This window comes from Gorilla gorilla, chromosome 5, assembly GCF_029281585.2.
Source record: "Gorilla gorilla gorilla isolate KB3781 chromosome 5, NHGRI_mGorGor1-v2.1_pri, whole genome shotgun sequence".
Taxonomy (NCBI): domain Eukaryota; kingdom Metazoa; phylum Chordata; class Mammalia; order Primates; family Hominidae; genus Gorilla; species Gorilla gorilla.
Genome location: NC_073229.2, coordinates 100,874,964 through 100,902,400, shown reverse-complemented (window position 1 = coordinate 100,902,400; position 27,437 = coordinate 100,874,964). Strand labels below are relative to the sequence as shown.

General features: G+C 38.1%; 1 long non-coding RNA gene across 2 annotated transcripts in view; it reads left to right on the top strand.

Moving 5' to 3' along the window:
- Nucleotides 1–4,200, top strand: part of LOC129534579 (uncharacterized) — a 576,108-nt gene extending 571,908 nt beyond the window's left edge. For both annotated transcript variants that reach the window (XR_010134293.1, XR_010134296.1), the window contains one exon: nt 619–4,200. This is a non-coding gene — a long non-coding RNA (uncharacterized lncRNA). The remainder of the gene's footprint in view (nt 1–618) is intronic.
- The last annotated feature ends 23,237 nt before the right edge of the window (nt 4,201–27,437 follow it).

Here is a 27,437-nt window from a genome sequence, read left to right as displayed (position 1 = left end):
ATCCCCATATTTGCCCATAATAGTGAGATCACAGACACACTACCCAACCTTGCTGAGATTGATTCCTATCTATAAATGAGGAATGTTAACACTTGTTAATTGTAGCAAGGATTAAGTAAAATAGTTTTGCTATAACACTAACTGTACTGGTGCTAACAATAAATACTAGTTGTTTATTTAAATTCCTAAATAACAGCATTTTGGCAATTATAAATATTCATACTATTATTTCTGAAAGGATGATGTGAAAAATGAATCAGTGTCCTCAGCAATCTAACAGTCCCATTGTGAATGCCTGTCTGTTGTTATGCAATGCTTGCTATCATTCTTTTGATGTGTGTCACATAAATGTATTCTAGACCCTCAGAAAGTCATGTTTTTTGCAAGATGTAATTCCACAGGGATGCCTTCAGGCAGAGAAGCTGAACCCTTCACAACCATCCTCCCATTTCAGAAACCACACAGGGTGTTGTATGGCTGCCCACAGACAGATATACTCCTACACAGGGAGAGACATAATCTTTAAGAAGTTAACCTGAGGAAATGGGTTAGTAGTCAGGAAGATTAGAAAATGGATCACAAGTAATGAACTCATCCTGACATTAAACTCTGTTTCAGAAACCCATGCAGAGACCCTGACTGAAGCAACCAATTGAATAGAGCAGCACTGTGGAAACTGTAAGTTAACGCACTGCTCCAGCACAGGAAGAGATTTGCTTCAGAATTGCAAATCTGCTTGTGAGTGTACCCTTCTTTAAATCATATCTGTAATTGATATAAATCAGTGGTTTAAATGTTCAACTGAACACATCTCTGGCCACAGAACAGAGTAACTTCTGGGGATTTATCTCTATATTCAGATGTGGAAACCTAAATTTACAAGTACACCAGCATCTGCTTAGCAAAAGTTACTTAGTGTAACCCACATAAATTCTGACAATGCATATACAGTGGCGAGGCTAAAAGGTTTCAAGGGTGTGATGGACACCAAAAAGTACTAGAAGCCTGTACTGAAGAAACATGGTAATTAAGTTTGTATCTTTGTCCCTTCCCAAATCACATGTTGAAATGTAATCTCCGTTGTTGGAGGTGATGCCTGGTGGGAGGTGACGGGATCATAGAGGAGTATTCCTCGTGAATGGTTTAGCACAATCCCCTTGGTGCTAATCTTGTAATAGCAAATGAGTTCTCATGAGATCTGATCATTTATAAATGTGTGCCGCTTCCTCCCCACTGCTGTCTCTCTCTTATAAATTATCCAGTCTAAGGTATTTATTTATAGCAATACAAAAACAGTTTAATACACATGGGACAGGTAAAAGTGGTAATTCTCTCATGAGTAGTGTAAGCAGTAAACAGTCTTTAGAACTAACTCCAGATGGTCTTAGATATGGTGGATGGTGCATATAGGTACATTGATATTCCACCTCAGATTTCAGCTTATGACAGCTAGAAAAAGGTGTCAACATATTTGATGTACCACAAAGAATCAGAGGGAATTACTTTAAGAAAAAGAATGCGAATTGGTCATCTTTTTCTAAGTCCTATTTGTTTCTATATCTTCCTCAAGTTTCCACAGCCAGAATTAACAGGAGTTAACCTGATGGCATTGAGAAGTAGAGAGAGAAGGTGCCTTCCCTTGACGTCTTGGCACCTGGTGTCAATGTGCCATCTGATATGGTTTGGGTCTGTGTCCCCACTCAAATCTCATGTTAAATTGTAATCCCCAATATTGGAGGTGGGATCTGGTAGGAGGTGATTGGATCATGGGAGCAGATTTCCTCCTTTGGTGCTATTCTCATGACACATTCTCATGAAATCTGGTTGTTTAAAACTATGTAGCAATCTCCCCTCTTACTCCTTCTCTGGTCATGTAAGACATGCTCACTCTCCTTTTGCTTTCTGCCAAGATTTTGAGTTTCCTGAGGCCTCCCCAAGAGCAGATCTTGCCATGCTTCCTGTTCAACCTATGGAACTGTGAGCCAATTAATCCTCTTTTCTTTATAAATTACCCATTCTCAGGTATTTCTTATAGCAGTGTGAGAATGGACTCATACTGAAAATTGGAATCAAGGAATGAGGCATTCCTATAAAGGTGCCTGAAAATGTGACAGCAACTTTTGAAGTGGGTAACAGGCATATGTTGAAAGAGTGTGGAGGACTCAGAAGAAGACAGGAAGATGAGGAAAAATTTGAACCTTCCTAGAGACTTGTTAAGTTGTTGTGACCAAAATGCTGATAGTGATATGGACAGTGAAAGCCAAGCTGAGAAGGTATCAGATGAAAATGGAGAAGTTATTGAGAACCATAGCAAAGGTCACTTTTGTTATTCATTAGCCAAGAACTTGGCAGCATTGTGCTCCTACTCTATGGATATGTGGAACTTTGAACTTGAGAGTAATAATTTAGGGTATCTGGTGGAAGAAGTTTCTAAGCAGGCAAGCATTCAAGATGTTTCCTTGTTGCTTCTAGCAACCTATTCTCATATGCATGAACAAAGAAATGACCTGAAACTTATATTTAAAAGGGAAGCAGAGTAAAAAAGGATAGAATATTTGTAGCCTGGCCATTTGGTAGAAAATGAAAGGCCATGTTTGCCAGGAAAGGGAATTCAAGCTGGCTGAAGTAGTTTGCTTAAGTAAATAGGACCATGATGCTGATAGCCAAGACAATGGGAAAAAGGCCTCAAAGGCACTTCAGAGACCTTTGAGGTAGCCCCTCCCATCACAGGCCCAGAGGCCTAGGGGGAAGAAATGGTTTCATGGGCCAGGACCAGGGCCCTACTTCCCTGTGCAGCCTCAGACACTGCTCATCACATCCTAGCTGCTCCATCTCCAGTCCTGATTAAAAGGTGCCCAGGTACAGCTCAGGCTAGTGCTTCAGAAGGTGCAAGCCATAAGGCTGGGCAATTTCTGCTTGGTGTTAAGCCTGAGGGTGCTCAGAGTGAAAAAGTTGAAGCTTGAGAGCCTCTGCCTGGATTTCAGAGGGCGAATGGAAAAGCCTGGATGTTCAGGCAGAAGCCTGCTGCAGGGGTGGAGTCCCCATGGAGAACCTCTACTAGGCCAGTGCAGAGGGAAAATGTGGGGTTGGGGTGCCCACACGGAGTCCTCACTGGGGCACTCCCTAGTGGAGCTGTGGGAAGAGGGCCACCATTCTTCACATTCCAGAATGGTAGGGGCACTGACAGCTTGCACTATGTGCCTGGAAAAGCCACAGGCACTCAACACTTGCCCATGAGAACAGCCACAGAGAGGGGGAGCTTCCCAAGGTCTTTGAAGTGCACCCCTTGCATCAGCATGCTCTGGATGTGAGACATAAAGTCAAAGGAGAATATTTTGGGGCTTTCTTAACAACAGCCCTGCTGGATTTTGGACTTGCATGGGGCCTCTAGCCTCTTTCTCTTGGCCAATTTCTCTCTTTTGGAATGGCAGTATCTACCCAATGCCTGTATCCCCATTGAATTATGGAAGTAACTAATTTGTTTTTTATTTTATAGACTCATAGGCAGAAGGGACTGGTGTTTTTTCACATGAAACTTTGGACGTTTGAGTTAATGCTGAAATTAGTTAAGACTTAGGGGAATGTTGAGAAGGTATAATTGTATTTTGCAACATGAGAAGGACATAAGATTTGGTATGAACCAGGAACAGAATGATATGGTTTGGATTTGTGTCTCCACTCAAATCTCCTGTTGAATTGTAATCCCCAATGTTCGAGGTGGGACCTGGTAGGAGGTGATTGGATGATGGGGGCAGATTGCTCCTTTGGTGCTGTTCTCATCATAGAGTTCTCATGAGATCTGGTTGTTTAAAAGTGTGTAGCATCTTGTTCCTGCTCCAGTCTTGTAACATGTGCTTGTTCTCACTTTGCCTTTTGTCATGATTTTGAGTTTCCAGAGGCTTCTCCAAAAGCAAGTCATGCCATGATTCCTGTACAGCTTGCAGAATTGTGAGCCAATTAATCCTCTTTTCTTTATAAATTACCCAGTCTCAGGTATTTCTTTATAGCAGTGTGAGAACAGACTAATACAACATCTCACACTATCCTTTAACATGCCATTTAGAAACATTCTGTGAAACAAAACCATGAGAAATACCAACAGATATTCATGAGGTTTAGCAAAGTGATAGACTCTTATAGACTTTATTTTTACTCTGTAAAGAATTTAAGTCTAACTAAAGTCTTTAGGAGACCTACTAGAAAAAAAGAAATAAAGTATCTCAAAGTCAGAGGACATACTCTCTAACACGTCCTTATGCATAACTTATAAATAAAATTGTTATAATAGATGTACATAGTTAGATTTACAGAAATAAATTTAGACTTACAGATAAGTTGCAAAGATACTCATATACAGTACACACAGTTTAGACTATTGTTAACATCTTACACTACTGCAATACCTGTGTCACAGCTAATGAACCAATAATGCAGCATTATTGTTAACTAAAGTCCATACTTTCATTATATTGTTCACTAATGTCCTTTTTCTGTTCCAGGATTTCATACAGGACATCATATTATATTTAGTCATCATGTCACCTTAGGCTCCTCACAGCTGTGTCAGTGTCTCATTTTTGTTGTTTTTTGATGACCTTGACATTTTATGGAGTACTGGTTGAATACTCTGTAGAGTATCTCCTCAATAAGAATTTGTTTGGTGTTTCTCTCATGATTAGACTGGGTTTTGAGTTTTGAGGAGTGAGATAAAAGAGAACTGTCCTTCACCTCATATTATATCATATTAAGAGTACATACTATCAAATGGACTTATTATTGATTATGTTAACCTTCATTAAGTGAGGTACTGTTTGTCAGATTTCTCCAATGTAAAGTTGTCCTTCTTTCCCATTTTCCATATTATTCTCTTTGGAAGCAAGTCACTAAGCACAGCTCACACTTAAGAAGAAGTGGGTAATGTTCACATTCTTGAAGGGAGAGTCTGTTCATAGACTATATGGAATTCTTCTATACAAGAGATTTGTCTCTTGACTTCCATTTGTTTTTTATTCCTTCATTTATTTATAATAGTATGAACTAACGGGTATTTATTTTACTTTGTATTACAATCTAGTACTATCATATTTATTTTGTTGCTCTAATTGCTCCAGCTTTGGTCATTAGGAGCTCTTTCAATTGGCTTCTGTTTCCCTTTGACAAACACCCATTGCGTTGTTTTTGGATTACTTTACTACTTTCTGGCACTAAAAGATGGCCCAGGATTATCTTGTATATTCTCTGATCCAGCATGAAATGGATTTTAGCCTAGCATATTATTCTAAGCTTTCCATAATGTATTTTCATATAAAAGATTATGCCATAACTTTGGAGAAACAATGCCTTTGTAGACTAGTTCTCACTAAGTTTATTCAATTTAAAATGAATCTCTTACATATATTCAACAAAATGAAACATGATATCTGGTACATTTTACTAACTTTCAGCTTGCATGGGTTATATGTGAGAACTCTTCAAATTTTTCTTATCTAGGGAAAAAAGATATTCAAGTTTCCTGGGCACTAGGGAATATTTCTTACCAAAAGAAGCCACGAAAATAAGAAATAATGATAATAAATACAAAAGATGGGTGAAATTATGAAACCAATAAAATGGGTAGAACTTAAAGATTTTTAAAAATCCAGTAAGGCTGACAAAATCTAAATAGTGGGGAAAAGAGTAAAGTGAGATAAGAGATTAGAGGATCTTTAAGACTTACATATATGAAAGCAGCAGATAAAATGTGGGGGCCACTGGGCAGATTTCTGGAACATAAATTGTTAGAAACCCTATGACTTTCAGAGAATAAGAAATGTCAGCTAGACAAAGCATTACTTTTATAATTCTTTTTTTTTAAGTTACATTTCAAGTTCTGGAATACACGTGCAGAATGTGCAGTTTTGTTACATAGGCATACACGTGCCATGGTGGTCTGGTGCACCCATTAACCCATCATATACATTAGATATTTCTCCTAATACCATCCCTCCCCTTGCCCCCCCATCCCCCGACAGGCCCTGGTGTGTGATGTTTCCCTCCCTGTGTCCATGTGTTCTCATTGTTCAACTCCCACTTATGAGTGAGAACATGTGGTGTTTGGTTTTCTGTTCCTGTGTTAGTTTGCTGAGAATGATGGTTTCCAGCTTCATCCATGTCCCTGCAAAGAACATGAACTCATCCTTTTTATGGCTGCATAGTACACCATGGTGTATATGTGCCACATTTTCTTTATCTAGTCTATCATTGGTGGGCATTTGGGTTGGTTCCAAGTCTTTGCTATTGCAAATAGTGTGGCAATAAACATACATGTGCATGTGTCTTTATAGTAGCATGATTTATAATCTTTTGGGTATATACCCCGTAATGAGATTGCTGTGTCAAATGGTATTTCTGGTTCTAGATCCTTTAGGAATTGCCACACTGTCTTCCACAATGGTTGAACTAATTTACACTCCCACCAACAGTGTAAACACGTTCCTATTTCTCCACAGCCTCACCAGCATCTATTGTTTCCTGACTTTTTCATGATTGCCATTCTAACTGGCGTGAGATGGTATCTCATTGTGGTTTTGATTTGCATTTCTCTAATGACCAGTGATGATGAGCTTTCTTTCATTATGTTTCTTGGCCACATAAATGTCTTCTTTTGAGAAATGTCTGTTCATATCCTTTGCCCACTTTTTGATGGGTTGTTTTTTCTTGTAAATTTGTTTAAGTTTCTTGTAGATTCTGGATATTAGCTATTAGCCCTCTGTCAGATGGATAGATTGTAAAAATTTTCTCCCATTCTGTAGGTTGCCTGTTCACTCTGATGATAGTTTCTTTTGCTGTGCAGTAGCTTTTTAGTTTAATTAGATCCCATTTGTCAATTTTGGCTTTGTTGCCATTGTTTTTGGTGGTTTAGTCATGAAGTCTTTGCCCACGCCTATGTCCTGAATGGTATTTTCTAGGTTTTCTTCTAGGGTTTTTATGATTTTAGGTCTTACATTTAAGTCTTTGATTCATCTTGAGTTAATTTTTGTGTAAGGTGTAAGGAAGGGGGCCAGTTTTAGTTTACCGCATATGACTAGCCACTTTTCCCAACACCAATTTTTAAATAGGGAATCCTTTCGTCATTGCTTGTTTTTGAGAGCTCCAGCTGGTATCTGGTTGGTGCCCCTCTGAGACAAAATTTCCAGAGGATGGAACAGGCAGAAGTCAATTTTTAGATCAAGAATCTTTAGTCTTTAAAAGTAATTTTTATAGAGACAAGGTCTTGCTATGTTGCCCAGGTTGGTCTTGAACCTCTGAGCTCAAGCAATCCTCTGCCTTGGCCTCCCAAAGTGTTGAGATTACAGGTGTGACCCACTGCACCTAGCCATTTTACTCCTATAAAAAGAGAAACTTTCTTAGCACCCTTATATCAACTGATGTATATCCAAGGTTTTAGCACATCACTGATGAAAAATTAATTTTACTTCCCAAATGCTCACTGATTACCTATCCCTGTGCTAGGACCCCATGCATTCTAGGCACTATGCATACAGCAGAATGAAATAGACAAGATAGCTATATTTGGAAAACCTACATTCTAGTGGAGAGATATAAACAAAATAACAACAACAATAGGAGAAGAAAGAAGAGAAAAAAGGGGAAGGAAGAGGAGATGAATAAGAGGGAGGAGAAGAAGGCAGCAGCCATGTCAGCTGGTTGTGGTTATAGTACTTAAGAATAAAAAAGAAACAGAAAAATGAAGTTACAAAGTGATTGGGTGGAGGGTGCAGTGGTCAGAGAATACTTCTTTAAAAGGCATTTGAACAGAAACCTAAAAGAGTGAAGAAAAATATATAAGTAGTAGGAAAGTATTCCAGGCAGAGAAAAAGCAAATGCCAGTACTCTGAAGTGTGCAGTTTGACTTGTTGAAAAACACCAAGACCAGTGACACAAGAAGGTCAGAGAAGCACCAAGAAAGAGAGAAACACAATATGTTATGTCTTGTGGGACCTAGTGGAAATGGGAAGCCATTACAAGATTTTTAAAATAGAAATTACATGATCTGGCATATTTTTAAAGGTTCATCTGGTTGCTCTATGTAGATTAGATTTAGAGACAGAGGGGTGGTTTTCATAGATCAAAATAGAGAAAGTATTTAGGAGACTATTCAATAATGTAGGCCACAGGAAATAGCAGTAAATGACTGCATTAAGGTATTTATTGAAGGTACAGTTGACAGGCTTCGAGGATGATTTAGATGTGGTATATGAGAGAAAGAGGGAAGTCAAGGACAACTCCAAGATTTTGGGCTGAATCTACTGAAAGAATAGAGTTTCCACTGATTAAGATGCAAAAGAATATAAGAGGAAGAGAGTATAAAATCAAATGCCTGGTTTTGAACTTGCTAATTTTAAGAAGCTGTCTGTTTTGTGTTGCTACAAAGGAATATCTGAGGCTGGGTATTCCTCAAATACACTGAAAGATGCATTTGACTCAGGGTTCTAGATGGCTGCAAAGTTTAAGATTCGACATCCACATCAGCTGAGGGCCACATCAGGCAGCTACCACTCATGGAAGAAGGCGAAGGGGAGTGGCATGTGTAGAGATTGCATGAAGAGAGAAAAGGAAAAGGGTGGCGGAGGCAGGGAAGCGCCAGGGTCTTTTAACACCCAGCTTTTATAGGAACTAATAGAGTGAGAAGTCATTCGCTCCCCCAAGGAAGGACATTAATCTAGTCATAAGGGATCTGCCCCCATGATTCAAATACCTCCCACTGGGCCCCAACACCCAGCACCATCACACTGGGGATCAAATTTCAATATGACACTTGATAGGGATTTAAAAAACGATATTCAAACTATAGCAGAAGCCATTAGATATCTAGATATCAGCTAGGCAATTCAATATGTGAGTCTGGAATCAAGGAGATGATCTGGGCTGGAGATATACATTTTTTCTATTTTTATTGAAATGTACTGGTCATACATATTTTGCAGGTACATGTGATATTTTTACGCATGTATGCAATGTGTAATGAGCAAATTGTGGCAATTTAGATTTCCATCACTTCAAATATTTATCTTTTTCTGTTCTGGGAATGTTCAAATTCTCTTCTAGCTATTTTGAAATATTCAGTAAAGTATTACTAACTATAATCTCCCTACTGTACTATTGAATACTAGAATGTATTTGTTCTATTTTACTGTATTTTTGTACCACTACCAAGCTTCTCTTCATTCCCACCCTTACCATTTCCAGCCTCTGGTAACTACCATTCCACTCCCGACCTCCATGAGATCCACTTTTTTTTTGCACCCATATATGAATGCAAACATGTAATATTTGTTTTCCTGTGCCTGGATTATTTCACTTAACATAATGATCTTCAGTTCCATCCATGCCACTGCAAATGACGGGGTGCCATTTATCTGGCTGAGTAATATTCCACTGTGTATATATACCACATTTTCCTTACCTATTCATCCATTTGTGGACACTTAAATTGATTCCATATCTTGGCTATTGTGAATAGTGCTGCAATAAACATTGGAGTACAGATATCTCTTTGATATACCAATTTCCTTCACTTTAGACATATCCAGCAGTGGGATTGCTGAATCATGAGGTAATTCTATTTTTTAGTTTTCTGAGGAACATCCATACTGTTTTCTATAGTGGATGTACTACTTTACATTCTCACCAAAGTGTACAGGCATTCCGCTTTCTCTGTATTCTCACCGGCATCTGTTATTTTTTTATCTTTTTGATAATAGCTCAACTGGGGTAAAATGCTATCTCATTATGGCTTCAATTTGCATTTCCCTGATGATTAGTGATGTTGATCATTTTTTATATATACTTATTGGCCATTTGTATATTTTCTTTTAAGAAATGTCTATTCAGGTCTTTGGAGATAAAAATTTTAGAATCATTAGCATATAGATGTCTTCAATTATTCTTTTCTCTATATTACAAGGCCAACTGCCTCTGTATGTAAAATTACTAAATCTCTTGAGAGCTAACTTACTACTTCATTTGTGTTATTGTAAAATAAATTCTTTGATCAGAGGCAATAATAGATGGGATATATAACATAGAATAAGGCATTCAGCAAACCAGAGAATGGTGTTCTTGGTAGAAGCATGATGGGCAGAATTATATATAATTATTACATTAAAAATAAATTGTTTTTTTCCTCCATGATGGAAGGGACTCCATGTAATCAACCTGCTCCAAGGTGGCTGACTAGTCCCTCCAGATTCTATATCTGGAGCTCGGCATTATTCTCTGCTGTTGTCAAGTAATGTTTCAGCAATGACAGTAGTCATTGTAGAGAAAGTCCAAGTTGTAAAACCCATGCATGGCTTGAATCTCTGCCACCATAGCCACCCTCTTTCATGAGCCCATTGGGAAAGCACAGAGTTGTAGAAAAAGATACTGATATGCATAAAGTATTTGTTCACCTGATCATTTAGAGCCATATCTGCAGTTAATGTCATTTATAAACTATTTTTAGGGAAAAAATATTCTCTCATTTGGAGACAGCCATCAACATACCTCTTCCCTTTTGCTCATACCTTGCCATCAATCTTCCAATCCTATTCTTCCCAAGTCCCTGACCATTTGGTCATACCACTAGTGAAGCAGCACAAATCCAAACATCAGATAATCTGAACCGGATAAAGGAGATAGCCAATTCTACCTATGGGGTAATTACTCTGTCTTTCATAACCACCCTTTAATGGAGTTGTAGTATTACAGCAATGCCCTTATGGCAAGAGCCAACATGTAATATCAAATCACCTATAAACCAGACTGTAATTTGTTCTTTCTTATTCAATTCATTATGGGAGTGTCCTTAGCTGTCTATAGGTATAAGTTGAAGTGAATGTGTCAGTGCAGCAGAAGAAGGTACACTGTGGTGTGAACCAACTGATCATATAATGTTCTCCAGTCCAACCTCATGTGTACCATCTCCATTTGATAATGGAATGCCACTTGGGACACCAATTTTATAGCTTGATGGATCAGATAATATCCAATTTGTAATGGGCATCTCAAGTCATCTAGTCACATTGTGTTTCATCTTTAAGCATTTAGTCTCAATCAGGGTCCATTTGCAAACCAGGAATTTTCTTAAAATAAGTGATTTACAGAAAACTGCATAGCTTTACAGAAAAGTCTAGGGAACTGTACTCTGATTCTCTTATCAGGGTTTTCCATAGGCTCCATTCAGTATCCTGTTTTGTCATGGACACTTAGAATAACATTGACTCTACTGTTTCATACGAGCCAAGTGGTGCAACTTATACCAAAGCTACAACAAGCTAAAGGGACTTATCTTTCTCTGTAGTCCTCTCAAAGCCTATGAACTACTAGTTAAGAAGGTAACACATACCATAATGTGTACTATATGTCCATATACCTACAAAAATCAAAAAATGCCAACAAGGCTTGCTTCCATTCTAGTAGCTTAAAATGAAGCATCTTGTTTTCACTTGAGATGGGATATCACAACATGCCATAAAACTGCTAAATTCGAGAAACTTTACTATAACTTTATTAAATGTTTGTGAGATTTGTGTTGTTTGCCTATTTGCTTTTTCATTGGTTGGTGGCTTGACAAAACTATTCTATTGATGTTTATTTCCCCTACAGTATATAGCTTCTGATGTTGCTCCTCAGAAAACACACCTTGGGAATACACAGAACCTTTCTGAGATGATTGTGGTTTTCATCAGCATTCACTTTGTCTCCTTCTGTGATCTTCCTGTTACATTTCTGGCTGATCTAGCACTATGGATATCATGCCCAGCAATTAGTATCCACTAATTGCTAGCTGATTGCTGTATTGTTTTTGACAGTACTGAGACATAAATTGCTCCAAAATGTGATCTGATTAAAGTCAGGCTTCTTTGAAAACCTAGGTTTTGTCAGTTTTTGAGGATTCTCCAACCCTAGGAGGGCTTTTTTATGCTCTTTCTCTAGTTCACTCTGATAAACTTCTATTTGATTTATATTTTCACTTGTTTGTATTAATATCATGGAATTACCTGCCTCCTTTATGTGTTCACCACGAATATCTCCATTGTTATAGATGATAAACGTCCTCATATTGTGTTTCAGATGAAGTCAGCTCTCTTACGTAGAGCTTCAGCACCTTCTGTTCTCACTGCCTGCCTCCACCCTTGTAGAATCTCTGCCCCACTGCCCTGGAGATGTAAGCAAGTACAATGTCCCACTTATTCTTTAGTGACACTCTAGTGACTTTAAATGGTTAACTTTTATAATTTTTTATTAAATTCTTATTTCTCTGGGACAGACTCTGCTGCGCTCTGTATACAGTCATTTCAGATATTTATCTCCGTTCACTCATTTTATTATTTTTTGAGATATAACTTACATACCATAAAATTCATCTATTTAAAGTGTAGAACTAAGTGGAGTTTGAGTAGAATCACAATATTTTGCAACCATCAACACTATCAAATACCAATATATTTTTATAATCCCAAAAAGAAGCCCAATGGCCATTAAATCATTTCCCATTTTACCCTATTCTGAGCCCCAGGAAGCAATTTTCTATATCTACACATTTGCCTATTCTAGGCATTTCATATACATGGATTCATATAATATATGATCTTTTGTTTGTGGCCTATTTCACTTAATGTAATGTTTTCAAGTTCATCAATGTTATAGCATGTATTAATATTTTATTACCTTTTTGGCTGAATAATATTCCATTGTATGCATATATTATATGAATATAATTTGGTTTATCTGCTCAATAGCTGATAAATATGTGCTATTTCCACTACATTGCTATCATGAATAATGAAGCTATAAACATTTGTGAACAATTTTTTGTGTGGACATGTGTTTATGATTCTCTTCAGTATACATAGCTACAACATTTTGTAGTTCCACCAGTAATATATGAGGATTCCAGTTTCTCCCAAATCCATGCCAACACATTATTATCTGTCTGCTTTAGACAGATAGAATGTGTGTCACACACATTCTAGTGTGTTGGAAGTGGTATCTCATTGTGGTTTGGATTTGCATTTCCCTAATGATTAATAATGTTTAGTATCTTTTAATGCTTTTATTAGATATTTGTATATCTCTTTGAAGATATGTCTATTCAAATCTTTTGCTCATTTTTCATAAAGGTATTTGTCTTATTGTTGTATTCTCAGTTACCTATATATTCTAAAACTTAGCTCTTACCAGTTATGATTGCAAATATTTTGTCCTATTCTGTGGATGATTTTACCACTTTCTTGATAATGTTCTTTGAAGTACAAAAGCTTTTATTTTTGTAAAGAACAATTTGCTATATATATATATACATATATATATATATTTCTTGGCTGCTTTTGCTTTTGGTGTCATATCTAAGGAATCATTGTTTTAACCAATGTCAAAATGATTTATGCTTATTTTCTTCTAAGAGTTGTATAGTTTTAGCTGCGACATTACAGCCTCCAATCTTTTTTTAGTTAGTTCCATTTTGAGTTAATTTTTAAAATATGGTACAAAGTATGACCACTGAAATTTCTGCTTGGTTGGTGTTTTGGTCAGCTAATGGTTAGAAAAAGGTGTTTTTAAATGTGTGGAACTAATCTTTGCCAAGGAGCTTAGCATGTGTATTGAGATAACATCTTAAACACTCAGCCACTTGTTTACAACTCTGACTTCACCTGTACTTCTTGTTTGCACAAAGCCTCAAGATTAATTAGAAGTGAGAGCTTAGGACTTTCTCATATATTTCCAGAGCAATCACACAACTCTGGACATACCTAGAGCTGTACACATATGCAGCAAGCCATGTAGATTTTTAGAAATAAGTCAAAGCTTTTCCAAACTCCTCATAAACATCTCATTCTTAAGATTTACCTTGTAAACGTCTTACTTTGCCTAAGTTCATCATTGCCAAACTCTATAGTTTGGATTTAATGTTATCTACTGTCTCACAGAGCCATAATGTTAAACTTTGCCCATGGATTTTTTTTTCTTTTTTTAACCAATGCCCCTGAGGATAAAGCTGTTAATACTACCCAAGCTCCAAATCAGGTCAAATAAAGGCAGTCTTGTAAGTGGAGTTTTCCAGGAACTGAGAGACAGTTTAAATAATCACAGTTTTCTGGGAATGAGGCTTTGTAGAATATCCAACATTATATTTCAATCGCAGTGTCTGCCAGACTTCTGGCTGTCACCATGATTGTGGGCTGCTTGTTTTCAAAGCTACTGCAGAGCTGTACAAGGAGATAGGATAGAGCAAGTTAAAATGATACAAAGCTCACTGTTTTTACTTAGATTCAGCCATTTTTCTTGAATAAACACTTCCTGGGTTGCTGCAAGTCTTTCTTAATTTGAGTGGTTTTTGAAAAAGTTGACTGAACATTTTTTGCCAGTGTTTTTATTGCTTTAATGGAAGAGAAAATTTTTGGAGGTCCTTACTCTGACATTACCCACATGGATTCATTTTTAATATTCTACTTAGAATGTTTCTCTGTTCTCATCTTCAAGGATATATTTATAAGGCTTATTTTTAATTTCACCTCCTCAAGATAATCTTGCTTAAATAGAAGATATTCTTTCATCTTATGAACTCTCCTATAATAGCTATCATATTTGTCATTTATTTTACTAAAATGTCATCTATTCCAGGGATTACTTAAACTCTTATTTGAAGCTAATATTGTTTAACTTTTGACATGTGTATTTATAATTTATTTATCCATCAAAATTATAATTATTTTAAAGACAGGAATGTTAACTTTTACACCTATATATCCTGAAATAGTTCCAGTTACATAAACTTAATTCAATGGATCACTTATTTAAATCAAAGTTATGTACTTCACTATGATAATTGTTATCAGAATTTTATTTGTGCCATATATTCCAGAGATGGAAGGTTTGGGGACCAAAAAAATTTCATGGCTTTGGTAGAATATTACTTCATATTATTTTTGAGGCATTTTCCATGTGATAAATTTCATACTTTTTTATTATCTTCCTGGTTGTTTGGCCTGGATCTTCACGGGAATTTAAATATTTAGCATGCCCCAGATTTTACTTGCCACAAAATAATTTATAGTTACTCTCTTTATACTACACACACTACCTTAATATCCTATTAATTAGAGTACCAATGACATATATAGTTATATTTATTTCTGGTAAAAATGCTATAATTTTCTTAACTCATGTTAGACGTTTGGAAACTTCATATATTGAAAAATTATTTAATGTGAAAGGATGTTAATTATTTATAAAAAGAAATTGCAGTGAAGAAGGCTGAAGGAAATATCTTAAGGGTATTGTCAGCCTTTCACTGGGGAAACCATAAAACATGAGATATACCATACTGTTGAAATCATTTGAAATTATTCACATGCACACATATCACACACAAGAAAAGCATGATGCAATTTTGTCCTTCAAACAAATACTGTCACTTGCATGCCAGGGAAGGCTGTGTCTCCCTGAGCCTCGCTGAAACTTTAAAATATTTATGGCAAAAGCAGCCATGCCTTTTCTCAGTACTGAGAATGAGAGTAGTTATATATGAGATGACAATACCTATTCCTGTTTCCCTTGAAGTATATATTTGGGTTTTGCTGCGAATGAAAGAATAAGCTCAATTATCTTTCTTCATTCTCCCTATTCCCACAGGCAGAGGGAACAGGCATACAAGAAAATAAAATCACTATATGTTTAAGCAGAGGCTGGAAGAGACTCCATGTGGGATACTCCTCATCTGTGCACTGCACCAGAATTAAAATGAATGCTCTCTCTGTATACACTCCTTCTCTTGCCTGCCACCACCTCACTACACAAAAAATTGTTTTCTCTCTGTCGAGTTGGAAGAGATGTAAATGATAAGTCATCATGTAAGCCTGATCCAATCAGAAGGCTTTTGTTTTTCCTCAGGAAAACTCTCCTTGGTATGACAGAAAAACAACTTGGAAACAATGAGTGGAAACAAAGAACAGAAATGATTTCCACATCAAAATGCTAATGCACCTGTTAATTCCCTGACACAGTCATTTTTAAGTCAACACTTAAAAATAAATCTTCTCCTTGTGATTCATTAAATCTCCCATGATAGATATGAACCAGAAGCAATACTTACCTACTGTACTGCAGAGATAGTCAACCATAACCAAGATATTATTTAGGGACCAAAAAATGTAAGTTGTGATGGTTAAACCAAATGGAAAACAAACTTTATCAAAGTCTATGAATTTCACTGGAATATGAAAGTACTTTTACTTTTTATGTGTTCCACCACTGCACTAAAACCCTGATTAAAGATTGAAGACAAAGGAAAGTCTATTTCTATAACTAAGAAACCACGTAATTCTTTTACAACCATTTTGTTGGAGGTTGGTATATGTTCTGAATCTTTTAACATCTAAGAACGTATGTCTATTGCCTTCAAAGTGAAAGACAACTTAGCTGTATTAAAAGCTAAGGTTACAAATTTTCTTTTTTCCTCAAAATTCTGAAGCAGTTGTTTTACCACCCTCAGATTTTTAGTATTGGAAAGTCTGAGGACGGTCTGGTTTTCTTGTTTTGTTGTTTACCCTGAGTACTTGTCACCTTCTTTATAAATAACATGGAGACACCTCAGAAGAAAATACTCAGAAGCTAGTATCATTCTATTAACTTCCCATATATTCAAGGGACGCTTTTGAGATGAAGAAAATACTCAGAAGCTAGTATCATTCTATTAACTTCCCATATATTCAAGGGACGCTTTTGAGATGCAGAATTAGATCTTGATATTATTTTAAAATATTTTTTCCTGTTAACTGTATTTATATGTTTCCATACTCTCCACCAACTGCCCTGTTGCTCAACATCTTCTTACAAAATATGAAGGGTTTCCTCTGCTAATACGGGCCAGTTATTGACATCTGTTAGGAGAAAGAGTTGCAGGTTGACTCAGTGTACTGAGTTGTTATCAATACTATCTCAAGCACAAACGCTCGACGATTTGGTATGTGGAAGGTATACTTCATTGTCCCCCAGACATGATGTAGGTCTTCTTTAATTTGTCTCGTCTATTGGTCATTGCACTGAGAACTGGGAATCAGGGATTAAGAGGACCCTGGTGGGGCTCATGCTACTATCTTTGCTGTAAATATAGTTGATACTTTTAACTGATTTTTTTTCACATTCAAAGACGACGTGATGTATAAAATGTATAAAATATATAAGTTGAAAGCTTAAAGAATATTTGGTAGGCACTTGAGATTTTTATTGAGATATTCAAAAGTATTTCATCAACAACACTTTTATCAGGATAATAGAGGTATTAAAATTAGAATAAAAAGCTATTCTGAACTGACCTCCAAACTGAAACATCACTGAGATTCTCAAAATCCAACTGAGAGTCAAATTGGCTGAACTAGGCAAATAAAGAAGAAATGAGGGTTTTTAACCTGACATTTTAGATTTATTGAGGCAGGGGAACTTTCTAAAATACAGAAGTATCACACCCAATCTAGGGAATCATATTTAAAGGTAGCGACGCTCTAATAGATGTTTGTAGTAGTCCATATTGGTTTGTAATTTTAAAGATAAAATATCTAAGTTTTCGATGATTGCTAAGATGAAGTAAGCCAATTAGAATCTATCTAATGCACTGTTCACAACTAAAACTGAACAAACTACAAAAAACAAACAAACAAAAACAAGCACTTAAACACTCTGAAAAGTAAAAACTAGCAGGAGGACCTGAAGTTAAAGCTTGAAAGCAGCCCACAGTGGGTAGTGAGTTTCGTATTGTTTTCTTCCTTTATCACTTTGCTTGGATGTTTACCTGAGCTGTCTCCCATGAAAGGTTCTGAATTTCAATTCCAGTCTCCACAGCTCCCTGATAGCGCTGACATCGCTGCTTAACCTTTTAGCTTCTAAGCATCTGTGAAGCAGGTTCACTAATTACTATTTGCCTGACTCTGTTGAGACAGAACACACTCACACACACAATATATGAAGGAGATTTTTACTTACAGACAGCAAGGGACAAAAGAAGCTTATGATTCATTGTGAGCTGACCACCTAATCCTCAACAAACTGCCCAGAGTGAATAAAGTCTCAACGGAGCGTGCCCCACTTGCACTGCAGCTGAGGAAACACAGCTGGCAGCCTGTTCTGGGTTATATAACCCAGGGGCCGCATGATCACTGGGCAAAGCTTTGAAGGATATCTCGCTTCCACAGGAAGGAGGAGTAAAGCCCAGGCTGTACCAGAGCAGTTCCTCCCTAACTCAAGATGTTGCATTCCCAGCACATTCTATAGTTATTTGTGAGAACTACAAGCAAGAAACAGGGATAACTAGGTATGTCCAAGGCCACTTGGAGAATTGTCCTAAGGTCTACCCCTCTAGCCAGACATCTCTCGTAGCAAAGTCAGTCCATTTCAAATGCCCACCAACCTCTCTGGATCTGGAGGAAGAGGTTTATCTAGCCAGACTGATGTAGCACCTTGACTGACCCAAACTCAGTGCAACACTGTTGAGTAACAGACAGAAAATCCTTTACTGGATCCCAAAGGACTACACCACTAGCAGGACAGCCAGACCTGCTTGAGGCAGTGACCTAATCCAGGATACCAGTGTCTCAGGTAAGAAGTTGCTAAAAAAAAAAAAAAAAAAAAGGCAAAGAAGGATTATCAGATAGCCCCACTGTTTGTAGCCAGTGGACCTGCTTCCAGATCTCCTCTACTTATGTCTCTACTGTACCTAAGGTGTTTATCTAGCTACAGCAGTAGGAATTGCCAAACACATACACTCCTCTCAATTGAGCTAAAAGAAAGTCTCGGGCAATTCCACTGTCTAAAACAACTTTCCTGAGGAATCTGGGGGATGTCTAGGGCTTCCGAGACAGTGGCAGTGGAAAGGCAATATCTGCATAGTCAGAGGCAGGGTTCTTACTACTTTTTTATGAGTACCAACTCATGTGTGACATCAAAGATCTAATAAAGGACATAAACCCAAAGTCAATCCCACCCACCTCCTGGTGGGTTCCTAGTAAGCCTGTGTAAAAGCTTAAGGCCACTGGCTCAATGGAGCATCTCCTTCCCAGGGTGATATCTAGGGGCACCCCTAGTACACCCAATGTGCAGGATCCCACCAGCTACCAGCTTTACAGGCATGGCATTGTCTATCCTGTATCTAGGCCATCCCCAGCCACCTGCAGAGAGAGATGCAACGCTTGGGCACACACAGCACCCCTTTCTTTGTTTCTTTGTTCAGTGAGCCACTCATTGGTAAAGAGGCATTGACATTTCCCAGCCAAGTCTCATTGATGGCATAGTTGCATGAGCCCAATTTCCTTCATATAATATTGTTCATGAAACTCCTATGCAGAGGACTAGCACTGGTCCAGTTCTTGTTTTCTTTATTACCACTGGAACATTTCTGATCCATGTAATCAGAGGAGCTTAGTGCATCAGAGCACAAGCCCACCAAGATTCTGTTTAGTTATAGTTGTGATATTTTGCCACACAGTCAGTGATAAGTTAAAACAGAGAACCTTCTGCTCTCTCCCATGCAACAGGTACCAGATCCTCATTCAATAAGCTAGGGCTGCTCAGGTTCTGTTAGTGTACACTGTGGCATTAAGGAATGCTGGTGTGGTTTTATCACTGGCAGGTAACTGTGGTCTGTGACAGAATGAGGCCCATATGAAAGATCCAACACTTTATCAGATTATCCACATTGCCACAGTCTGGGAGAGCCTAAAAATGATATTATATTTCTAGGCCTGTACTACCCTGTCGTCGTGGAAAAAGCAGATTAAGAAGTTAGTTTCCCACCCCTCTACCCTCCCAGGATCTCAGGTATCCCCTACCTATTGCATAAGGGTTGGGCTGAGTTGGTGTAGTGAACCCATCTGTCTGCCCCAGTCCCAAGGCTAATACCTTTGTGATCACTCATTATTCTTGTTGCTTGACCCAGACCTTTGGGCCTCTGTCATCCAGCCTAGGAAAGGAGGTTATATCCTGTATTAACTTGACATGTCTGATAACATCCACTATACTGGAAGGATTAAACACTCCCTGCCTCCAGAGGAACCCTAGCATCCTGGTATTCCTTGGTCTTGTTCTCCACCTCTGTGGAATCCCATAGAGGAGAAGAACCCAGGAGAAGTATCACCTTGAAGTTAGGGAGCCTTGTCTGGGGTACTAGGGTGGCCTAAACTGCAAATCACCCTCCAGGACGTGCACTGTAAAGGGGAAGAAGAAAAATCATAGTTTGGAACACTGGAATTGGGATTTTGCAGGCACAGCCTAATCAGGCAGCTACTTAGCCCACCTCCACCTCCACCAAGCTCTGTCAACTTGAGCTGCAGTACCATGTTTCCCTTGGATTAGAGTGCAGTGTTTAGTGACCACATTGCTCTAGTCAGAAGGGGTTGTCACTCCATTAGCAGGCCATCTTGATATCATTTCTTCAGTTGTTTTGTGAGTTGGCTCCACCACCATTCAACAGCTCTATTGGCCTGAGGATGACAAAGTATATGGAAAGTCCATTGTGTTGTAGGAGAATGCACACATTGTTGTGTTGTTTGGGTAGTAACCATTCCTTGGTCAGAGTGAAGTTCCGTGGGATAATCAAAAACATGACATGTGTTCCTTTTAAGAGAAGCTATGTTAATCCCATCCTCCACATGAGTGACATATATACTTTCCCATTCCAGACAGCAAGTTATTGTAATAGTACTTGTCCTTTAATAATCCATCCACTTAGTTGCCTTTCTTCTGACGAGATGTCTAGGTTGTTGGCAACAGCTGATGAGTCAGTGAAAATGTAGCAAGATAGTGTGGTAGAGGAAGTCTGTGGCTATCACCACTGCATGTAGTTTGGCCCATTGTTCAAAATGCCCATGTCCAGTCCCAGCCATGAGATAGCTATCCACTGGCTAGATGGCTACCACAGCCCAGGGAACCCTGCCTGCTTGCCATTTGGAAGAGCCATCAATAAACAAGCCATGTCATACTGTCAGTAGGCACGTCTGAGTCTTGGGCCCCAGGTATCCATAGGAGGATCCAAAACATCCCCTACATGTTGCTTAGTCCCTTCTGGCAAGTTAGCCACTTGCTCATGGAGCCTACTGGTCTCTTGGCTGCTAGGCCCAATCTTTTGAATGTATCCTATCCATTTGATCATTGAGCTGTATTGAGCCTGTCCAATTTCATTGGCAAGGTTTGTGAGTGCCCAGGTGAGAATGGACAGTTCAAGTTGCAGTGTCTTTTGTGGCAGTTCAATCACAAGATGCTTAGTCTCCTTTAGTGTCCAATGGCAAGCAAGGAGTTGTCATTCAAAAGAGGTGTATCTGCAGGTGGCCTCAGGCAACTTACATGTCCAAACTCCAAGAGGCTTGCACACCCCATTGGCAATTTTCTGTTGCCACAGACTCCAATCCACATGCAGAGTGGTTATGCACACATGTCATTTCATCAGGGTAGCAGGCTTTAAAGCTTTTAAAGTCAGTGCCGGGGCCACAGCTCATTGAATGGCTTCCAAAGCCTGCTGCTGCAAAAGGTTCCACTTAAAGTTAGTAGCTTTGCTGGTCACCTGACTAAGGGGACCAACAGAACACCCAGGTGGGGTACATACTGTCTCTAGTACCCAAAGATGCCTGCCAGCTATTAGGCCTCCTTTTTATTAGTGAGTACCTCCAGGGTTAAAAATATTTATTTCACTGTCTCTGGAATACCTTTTTGGCATCCTGCCCAAGTGACTCTGGCATTCAGCCTGGACAGTCCATTGTTAGTCTCTGTGCCCCAAAGGCCTTTTTGACCAGCCAGAAGAGGCTGTTATATTGTGATAGTGTAGTGTGTAGCAAGGCCTGAATTAGCAAAATAATATCCTATTTTCCACTTAGCTTGCAGTACTGCTTTTGCGGAATAAACTTGGGACTTGGGTAGCTTAGGTGGCAGGCTGAAGTGGATATGTTCCACTGTTAGGCTCGAATTCTTGGCTATGATGTGGTGATATTCTGTTCCACAAGCAGCCAGAGTGTCAATGCATATGTCAACTAAAGAAAGAAAAGGCTTTTAAAGAGTTACGGTGGGTTTTATTTATAAGTTTTATTGAGGACTGTAGACCAAGGCCTATAGCCTGGTAGCAGCCCTGTGGAGGGTTTTTATTAGACTGTTTGGCACAGTATTTTAGCCCAATGCTTATATAGAGATGGTAAGGGTTTAGTACATGTAAAATTGTATTAAACTTGTTCAGAAGTTATATTAGAGCAGAATCAGATCAAGGTTTGGGTGTAAGAGTACATCTGGCTATAGATTACAGAGGCATAATCACTAACCCTGTCAGACACTATCTTATGTGTAGAAAAGGAAAGGACTAGGATTATTTATCTTCTAAGGAATACAGTGACTAGGGCAAGAGGCATGGGGGTGGGAGTGGTCTATCCTGTTTTGTCTTTAAAGCATCCTTCTGAGAGCTGCACATCATCACAGAGTCAGGGGCTTTGTGAAATCATGCTGGAAAGCAGAAATGAGCATAGTGTGATGGTTACTACTGAGTGTCAACTAGATTGGATTGAAGGATGCAAAGTATTGATTCTGGGTGTATCTGTGAGGGTGTTGCCAAGGGAGACTAACGTTTGAGTCAGTGAACTGGAAAAGACAGACTCTGCCTTAATCTAGGTGGACACAATCTAATCAGCTGCCAGCATGACTAGGATAAATGCAAGCAGAAGAATGTGAAAAGACTAGACTGTCTTAGCCTCCCAGCCTACATCTTTCTCCTGTGCTGAATGCTTCCTGCCCTCAAACATAGGACTTAAAGTTCTTCAGCTCTGGGACTCGAGCTGGCTTCCTTGCTCCTCAGTTTGCAGACAGCCTATTGTGGGACCTTGTGATCGTATTAGTTTAATACTCTTTAATAAACTCCCATATATATATATATAAAATAGGTGATATATATATATAAAAAATAGGCTATATATATATATATCTATATATAAAATAGGCGATATATACATATAGCCTATTAGTTCTGTCCCTCTACAGAAGCCTGACTTATACACATGGCTTCTTTTTATTTTTTATGTTTGTGGGCACATAGTAGGTGTATATATTTAAGGGATGCATGATGCTTGCTACTTTGTCTCACAACTCTCATGTACTCAGCTATGGGAACCACAGTCTCTGGCACCTGAAATGGCTCAAAAGACCCCAAGCATAAGCAAATAAGTACTGCGAGTCACATATTTGTCCCCAAATCTCCTGAGGTCATCAGTTTAATTTTTCCCCTAAGGGGACCTGGAAGTATTGTTATGTGGGCTCTAATATCCAAGAGCCCGGAGAAAAGTCCGAGTTCCTTTCTTTTCTCCTCTTGTTTTAACAGGATTTTAGGGACATTGGCATTGACCTCCAGTTGAGAACCTAATTTCTCAGGCTGACTGGCCCCATTTCTAACTGTACCATTCTGCCTGAGACATTTGGATTTGAAATGTCCCTTGATTTAAAAAAAAAAAAATCAACCAGGCTGCATGAGATTCCTCTGGCCTTTCTCTATATTTATGCTTTAGATAATGAGTCTCTCTTTCTGTGAAGGCCCACATAGCACACGTGTTAGTTCCCTTTCAGGGTTCTTCTGAGTACTCACTTTCCCAGCTCTCTAGCCAGGAATGAACAGTCACATAAGTGTCCAATAGCCAGGGGATCCTGTGCAGTGCTCCCCTGTTTCTGCATTCCTCTCTCTCTGCCTCAATCAGCAACCAGCTCACATATCTGGGTGGGGGAGGTGACCTATGCCTACCTTATCAAACATCCAGCTGCACATCCAGCCCCTGTTTGCCCAGGCTGATGCTTATTGGCAAAGTGGGTAGAGCAGTAACCCCCAGTACCAGACTGGGGGTTATTTGCTGCCCCTACTTTGCCCATAAGCCATGGTTCTTTCAGACCAGCCTCTACTCACTATGTCAATTTTGTAAAGCAGGTTTACTAATTACCATTTGTCTGAGTCTGGTGAGACAAAACATACACACAACAAGTTATGTGCAACAGATTTATTACTCACAGATAGGCAGCAAGAGACAAAAGAAGCTTAGGATCTGTTGTGAGCCAATCCCTCCATGCCTCAACAAAGCTGCACAGGGCAAGTGAAGTCTCAACTGAGCATGCCCCACTTTCATCACAGCTGAGGAACCCCAACAGGAAGCCTACCCTGGATTATATACATCAGGGGCACGTAACTCACCAGGCAAAGCTTTGAAAGACATCTGGCTTCCAGGGAAAAGTGGAGTAAAGCCAAGGCTGTACCAGAGTAGTTCCTCCCTAACTCAAGATGTTGCATTCCCATCACAATCTACAGCTGTTCCTGAGAACTCCAAGCAAGAAAAGGGAGAGAACTAGGTCACTCTAAGGCCACCCAGACAACTGACCTGCAGCACCAAATGTCTATACAATGTTGGTTTCACTTCTCTGTGGTACCCTTTTTCCAGGGCCTTGGCCTAGCTGACTTTTTTATTCCTTGATTATAATTTTTCCCAGGAGACTTTTAAAACTGTTCAGTCTCTACCTTCTGCTTGGCTTCTCTGACACTCTCAGGAAACACACAGAGGGGAAAGCACAGTAGACAAGGTCAGCCTATGCTCTCTCTGTAGCCTTGACTTTTCAGGTCCTGGTTTTCTTTCTTTGTTCTTCAATCTAGCCTTTCTTGTTGTCTCAGTGTGATAGTTGATTTGATAAAAGCTACTATGATGTAGCAAGAAATGGACGTCTTAATAATTTATGGTTTTAGAAGTTATTAATTTTTAGTTTTATTGCCCAAACGTTTTCCAAGAAAGTTTTAAAAATTAATAATGCTTAAGTACATGATACATGTAATGCGCTCTGTGGTTTCTTCAGCCTATGCAGAATTCACAGGGGACTAACTGACATATTTAGCTAGTATACACCTATTTTCTATGTAACCAATGTATATGTCCTCCTTTTTTATAAAGATTTTCTAGACATATAGGCCCATTTAAATGTGAAAATATATGTATTTTCATATATACATGTATACAAAATTTTTTCCAAGTGTTCAAGGATATTCACAATTTTTTTTCTGTTTTCAATATGCTTAAATAATTACAAGCAATTAAGTGTATATTTAGTATATTCTTGCTTGGGAATTTAGATCAGTATTGGGTTATAGACGTCTCAAATCTTATATAATCTAACGTGGGAATTTGTATGTTGTATAAAATGTATTTAAATGTAGAACTGCCTTCCCAAATTAGGTTAGATGTGATTAAACATAACCTCAAGCATGCCTAAAGAAATTCTAAACTTAACTAGTGTAATAATTTTTGTAAAAGTTATGGAAAAATTATTTGATAAAATTTATTATGCCAGAAAAATCCAGCCTTGCTGCTGCAGCAACTATAAATCTGGCCTGATTTTAAAATTGGACAGGTAACATTTTTACAACCACAAGATTTGAGATACTAGTTATAAATGAGGATTCTCTGTGGGACCACTATTCCTGCTGAAGAAAATGAGTTCTTAAAAGTCCTCTACATATTATGTGACTTTAATATCTGAATAGTCACTGACATGAAGGGTTGACTTACTTTTAAGTTATTAGTGCCAGCTTTCTATTGGCTTTAAGCTCAGAAATGTAAAAAATTCACCTTCTGAGAAATATGACACACTTTGATTAATTAATTTTTAACCAAAAAAAATCAGGATGGGAAATTTGATTGGCAAGGTATAATGAAAAATGTACCCAATGTCTTTTGCATGTTAGTTTCATCAAGGGAGATAGCTTCAGTCACATAAGGTCCTATCATATTTTGAAAAGTAAAACACAACAGAGTACCATCACCATCTTAATATTGTGTTACTTTCTGGCCTTGTCTTCTTCAGCTATTCAGATCTTGAATGTCTGTAGGACATTCTGGCTTTTATCAGAAAGAAGGCTAAACTTTTTCTTCTTAGTATAAGGAGTGGCCATAAACAATAGCTTGCCAAATCAAGGCATTCCTCTTGGTGCAGTATTACAAAATAAAGCTTCACCCTCCTTGGATGTGTAAATCGCATGCTAGGTGAGAGCACTTAGAACCACACCTTAGGTCTTTACCCTAAAATACATGGTCTGGATTCACCAAAATGGCATGAACCCTCAGTCATACTGCAGGAAAACAGACCTCACATCAACTATTCAGCCCAATGTTGGTGGCAAGATTGTCCAGATCACATCCAAAGACTCTTCAGCTTTCTGCCATCAAGCATATAAAGCTCCTAGAAAAACTTCCATATAATTTAAAACACCAAACCTTCTCAGTGAAGCAGAGCCCCACGGAAAGCAGGTTTAGATAATTGCTCCAATTCTATGAGACCTCTGAAAATACAGAGCTAAGAACCAACACAAGATAAGACAGCAGCTCCTTAGATAGCATAAACATCAATGACATTCACAGTTTACATCTCATTCATGTGGAATAAAGATAAAACCATCAGTTTTAAACACTCAATAATGCAATATTAAAGTCTCAGATACTCATAGAGTATTATCTAATAGTGACCTTCTTATCTATACAAATCCATCTTCTTCCAGTTTATGTTAAGCTTTTATTTATTTTTTATGTATTTTTTTCTTATATGCATTTATCTCAGCAGTGTATAGTGATGTTCTTGTATACAAACATTTGGAAAAGATAACTATAAAAAATCGAAATGAGTTTGTGACTACAATTTTCTATTTGGCAATTTTTAATATACATTAGGGCACATGTATGAAGATATGTTTGATGAAAGAAATGAAATGTCTGGGGGAATTTGAAGTAGCTTCTTCCTTCATTTACTGACAGAAATAATTCAGATAAGATCTTAAAATATTCTGTAACATTTGCAGAGTGCTTTAAACATGAGGTAGATCTTATTTTTTTATTTAACATCAACTTGGCTTCCATTCTCAAAAAATCTATTGTCACTAAATCTTTCTGAAACAGAAATATACACATATATACATGTCTGAATAATAAAATGGAAACATTTTAAAATTTTTGATAAATATTTCATGATCTGCTATGGACTTATTTTCCCTCAAATTCGAATCTTTAATATCTTCTATAGTCTTAATGAATACCTGTTTCCAAAAGGCATATATTTTTGGTGTTAGTATAAATATTTTTACATTATCACCTCGCTTTGTTCTTCATTATTTTGAAGGATTTTTTTCTAGATATAACTGTAGCTCCCTAGCCATGACTTCAACCACTTTCTAAGAAAAATGTCTTTTCCCCCACTATACATTTGTGTTTGCAATAGAAGATCCATTGATCCTTCTTTGGTGGCCCAGGAGTAAGCTCCTATTCCATGCTGAGTTACATCATTTTACCCATACCTAGGGCCAGATATAAGTGGTTCGGGAATGTGCACCTGATCCAAGTTGGATCTGTATGGAAGCTTCCTTAGAATTTTTCTTTTTA